The sequence below is a fragment of the Chrysochloris asiatica genome, unplaced genomic scaffold, assembly GCF_000296735.1.
Source record: "Chrysochloris asiatica unplaced genomic scaffold, ChrAsi1.0 scaffold00147, whole genome shotgun sequence".
In the NCBI taxonomy this organism is placed as follows: domain Eukaryota; kingdom Metazoa; phylum Chordata; class Mammalia; order Afrosoricida; family Chrysochloridae; genus Chrysochloris; species Chrysochloris asiatica.
In genome coordinates this window covers 2,861,235-2,866,814 of record NW_006408665.1, presented here as the reverse complement: position 1 = coordinate 2,866,814, position 5,580 = coordinate 2,861,235, and positions in this window count along the sequence as shown.

Below are 5,580 nucleotides of genomic sequence, written 5' to 3'. Positions count from 1 at the left end.
CTCTTTGATCTTCATCAGTAAATGTTTTAAGTCCTCTCACTTTCAGCAAGCAAGGTTGTGTCATCTGCATATCGCAGGTTGTTAATGAGTCTTCCTCAAATTCTGATGCCACAGTTTTTCTTCATAGAACCCAGCTTCTAGGATTATTTGCTCAGCATACAGATTGAATAAGTATGGTAAAAGAATACAACATTGTCGCACACCTTTTTAAATTTTAAAACATTTAGTGTTCCTATGTTCTGTTTGACCAACTGCTTCTTGGTCCATGTACACATTCCTCATGAGCACAATTAAGTGTTCTGGAACACTCATACTTCACAATGTTGTCCATAGCCTGTCATGATCCACACAATCAAAAGCCTTTGTGTAGTCAATAAAGCACAGGTAAACATCTTTTTGGTATTCTCTGCTTTCAGCCAAGCTCCATCGGACATCAACAATGATAACCCTCGTTCCACGGCTTCTTTGTACACATAAAAAACAAAAAATGTATGTTCATTTAAATGTCCAAAGGGTACATTTTGCAATCAGCCTCCTGGCAGCTTCCTTTTAATGTGCTGCTGCAACTGCTTTTGAATTATCTTCAGCAAAATTTTACTTGCATATGATATTAATGATTGGTAAATTCTGTATCATATTGTGTCACATTTCTTTGGCATGAGCACACATATGGATCTCTTCCAATTGCTTGGTCAAATAGGTGTCTGCAGACTTCTTGGCATAGACTACTTAGTTCTTCCAGGGCTGCATCAGTTTATTGAAACATTTAAATTTACAATCCGTCAATACCTGGAGGCTTCTTTTTCGTTAATGCCTTCTGTGCAGCTTAGATTTTTTTTTCCTTCAGTACCATGGGTTCTTGATCATATTCTACTTCCTGAAATGGTTGAATATCAAATAATTCTTTTTGATAGAGTGACTCTGTGTATTTATCCATCTTCTTTTGCTACTTCCTACATTGTTCAATATATTGCCCAATATGGTTGTTGTTAGGTGCAGTTGAGCTTTTGCACAACAGAAAAAAACACTGCCAAGTTCTGCGCCAGCCTCACAATTGTTGTTACATTTGAACACATTGCTGCTGCCACCAAGTCAATCCATTTTTTATGGGACAGGGATGGGGAAGGGCAGGGTTTGTCTGCCTCTTTTTCTGTTACTATACCAAGCATAATGTTTTTCTCCAGGGACTGGTCCCTACTGATAAAATGTCTGAAGTGTGAGAGGCAAAGTGTCACCATTATGGTTTCTAAGGAGCATTCTGGTTGAACTTCTTCCAACATAGATTTGTTTGTGCTTTTGGAAGTCCATGATATTTGAATATTCTTCTCCAGCACCATCATTCAAATGCATTGATTCTTCTATGGTCTGCATAATTCATTGACAAACTTTCAAATGCATATGAGGCATTTGAAAATACCATGGCTTTGTTCGGGCACACCTAAGACCTCAAATTTACGTCTTTGATCTTGAACACTTTAAGAGGTCTTTTGCAGTAGGTTTTGTGTAATGGAATATGTTGTTTGATTTCTTGGTTGCTGCTTGAATGAGTGCTGATTGTAGATTTAAGCAAAATGAAGTCATGGATAACTTCAATCTTTTCTCCATTTATCATGATACTATTTATTTGTCCACTGGTGATGATTTTCATTTCCTTTACATTGAGGTGCTATAGTATTTTATAGTGACCTTGCATAGGGTTTCTGAGACTATAAATCTTTACCAGAGAAGAAGCCTCATCTTTTTCCTGTGGAATGGCTGGTAGTTTCTTGCATAAAGATGTTAAAGCAAGTGGAAGAAATGAAGAGGTAAAAAAGCTGAATAGAAAATTTCAAAGGTCGTCTCCAGAAGACAAAGTCAGTTATTACAGGGAAATATGCAAATACCTGGAATTAGAAAACAAAAAGGTAAGAACATGCAAAACATTTGTCAAGCAGATGGAACTGAAGGAAAAATTCAAGCTTTGACTTAAAATATTGAAGGATAGAGTTAGAACCAACTCCACAGCACACAACCACCACTACTACCATGGGCAAAATATTGAATGATGAAGAAAGCATCAAAAGAAGATCGAAGAAATACAAAGAATCACTGTACCAAAAATAAATGGTTGATGTTCAAACAGTTTAAGAGGAAGCATATGATCAACAGCCAATGACACTAAAGGAAGAGTTCCAAGGTGCATTGAAGGCATTAACAAAGAACAAGGCACCAGGAATTGATGGAATACAAATTGAAATCTTCCAGAAAATGATGTAGCACTGGGGTCACTGATTCATCTATGCCAAGAAACCTGGCCAACTGAGTGGAAGAGATCCACATTTGTACTCATTTCAAAGAAAGGTGTCCCAACAGAATGAAAAATTATCAGATAATATTAATATCACATGCAAATAAAATTTTACTAAATATAATACAAAAACAACTGCAACCATACATTGACAGAGAACTTCTAGAGATTCAAGCAGGATTCCAGATGAGGACATGGAATGAGAGATATTATTGCTGATGTCAGGTAGATCTTGGCTGAAAACAGAGAATACCAGAAAGATGTTGACTTGTGCTTTATTGATAACATAAAGGCTTTCAAATGTGTGGATCATGACAAGCTATGGAAAACATTATGGAGAATGATTATTCCAGAACACTTAATTGTGCTCATGAGGAACCTGTACATAGACCAAGAGACAGTCATTCAAACAGAACAAACGACACAGAATGGTTTAAAATTAGGAAATACGTCCACCAGCGTTGAATTCTTTCACCATGTTTCTTCCATCTGTATACTGAGCAAATAATCCAGGAGTCTAGATTCTATCAAGAAATATGTGGCATCAGAATTGGAGAAAGACTCATAAGCAATCTGCAATATGCAGATGATACAACCTTGCTTGCTGAAAGGGAAGAGAACTTAAAATACTTACTGATGGAAATCAAAGACCAAAGCCTTCGATGTAGGTTACATCTAAATGTAAAGAAAACAAAAATACTCACCACTATAGCAACAAATAAGGAGCTCTGGTAGCGTAGTGGTTACGAATCGGGCTGTGAACCGCAAGGTCAGCAGTTTGAAACTACCAGTGGTTCCGCGGGAGAAAGATGAGGCGTTCTGCTCCCGTAAAGATTTATAGCCTCAGAAACCCTGTGCAGGGTCGCTATGAGTAGGAACCGACTTCACGGCACTTAACAACAACAATAGCAACAAATAACATTATGATAAATCGAGAAAAATCTGAAATTGTCAAAGACTTCGTTTTGCTTGGACCAACCATCAACTCTCATGGAAGTTGTTTTGTTGTTGTTAGGTGCCATCGAGTCAGTACTGACTCATAGCAACCTTATGCACAGCAGAACGAAACACTGCCCGATCCTGGGCCAACTGCACAATTGTTGCCACGCTTGATCCCATCGATGCTGCCACTTTGCCAATCCATCTCGCTGGGGATCTTCCTCTTTTTCTCTGACCCTCCACCTTACCAAACATGATAGCCTTCTTCAGTGACTGGTCCATCCTGACAATATGTCTGAAGTATGAGAGACAAAGTTTGGCCATCCTGGCCTCCAAGGAGCACTCTGGATGCACTTCTTCCAACACAGATCTGTTGGTTCTTTTGGCAGCCCATGGCACTTTCAATATTCTCCTCCAACACCGTAACTCAAAAGCATTAATTCTTCTATGGTCTTCCTTATTCACTGTCCAGCTTTCACATCTAATGAGGTTATCGAAAATACCATGGCTTGGGTCAAGTGCACCTTAGTTCTCACGCTGACATCTTTGCTCTTCAATACTTTTTAAAGGTCTTGTGCAGCAGATTTGCCTAATGCAATATGTCATTTGATTTCTTGACTGCTGTTTCCATGAATGTTGATAGTTGATCCAAGAATGAAGTCCTTGAAAACTTCAATCTTTTCTCTGTTAATAAGAATGGTTATTGGTCCAGTGGTGAGGATTATTGTGTTCTTTACATTGAGATGCAGTCCATATCAAAGACTGTGCTCTTTTATCAATAAATACATTGTCTTCTTCACGTTCAGCAAGCAAGGTTGTTAATGAGATTTCCTCCAATCCTGATGTCACGTTTTCCTTCATATAACCCAGCTTCTCGGATTATTTGCTCAGGATACATGTTGAACAAATATGGTGAAAGAATACAACCCTGTCACACACCTTTCTTTTTTCTTTTTGAAGTTTTTATTGTGAATTATGTGTTAATTTACATGGGTGAACATATCTTTACATTCATCCTATCGTACTTTGTTTCATTGCAATGATCACAAGCCCCACATGCATCATCAAACACTCCAAGAGTACACCCCACACTACTACTCCCAAGCAGCCAACACACAAACCCTCTCCCTCCCTGAGTCCAGAGTCCCCAGCCACTCCTTCTGTCCACATCATTGTCTCTGCCTCCATCCCTAGTGTCACTGCCTCTATGGACATGGTCTCTCATTTCGCTTTTCTCCCTTGATGGTTCCAATGATCTCTGCTCCTGGACTGTAAAATCAGTCGCTCCCCTCCTTTTGTTACTAAACATTTACATTTACCTTTCCAATATTCGCTGTGAGACCTGATAGCAATCATTCTCTATTGACCCACAGGAGTCTTTTCCCCCTCACCTTTTATCAACCCCATCCAGACAGGTTGGAAACAATTCAGTTGAGGTTCTACCTTTCCCTGTACCCACTGGAGCTAGCTTCCCTTTTGAAAGCTTGTAAGCCAGTCACTTCTTGCCTTTGTAGTTCTCCCATTTTGGGTAACCAATGTCTAAGTTTTCCCTCCCTGTCTATCCTGTGTACCAAGGGGGTGGGAATGGTCTTCACTGTAGAGATTTGTCCACTCCTTTGTCAAGTGGATTAACTTGACCTATGCTGCTTCCACAAGCATAGGTCAAGTTCATCCATTTATAATGTGTTACTCCTTTATTTTTTCCCCACTTCTTTCTTCCTCTAGTTGTGTTCTGGTCATCCAGCCATTGATGACAGGTCAAATGGGTACTATCTGCAAGTGTGGGTGTTCTTATGTATCCCCCCTCACTTTATATCAGCTGGATGCTTCACACTCTGTTCTTGTCCTCTGGGGCCATGTCCCTGCACCTTGGCTCAGGAGTTCTTGTCCTACTGCTGGTTAACTAGGTCTCAATCCAGAAGTCCTCAGGCACAGCCCAGAGGGCACAATCACAGTGAAGAGGACAGAAACGTGAAAAATGAAAAATAAGTCACACCTCTCCCTCCAGATGAGCAGCCAACTTCTAGTTCTGGGTCACTGTCTTTGCTTGGCTGTGGCCTTGCCCTCTGGCCTGAGGACTTCTGGCTGCCAGCCGCCAGGCCTGGATCGATTCAGAAATCATCATATTTTGTTTCCAAAGGCAGATTTCTTTTCAGTGAGCATTGGAAACTAGTGTCCAGAACCTTAAATAAGATCCAAAGCTCTGCAGTTTCTCTGTGGACCACTCTTTCTCTGCTTTTTTTGGGTTTTGGCAGAGGAGTTTTCACTGCCTGTCTCTGATTTTCCTGCCCCCAAACCAGAAGTCTCGCACACATTTATTAATTTTAAACCATTCAGTGTTCCCATGTTCTGTT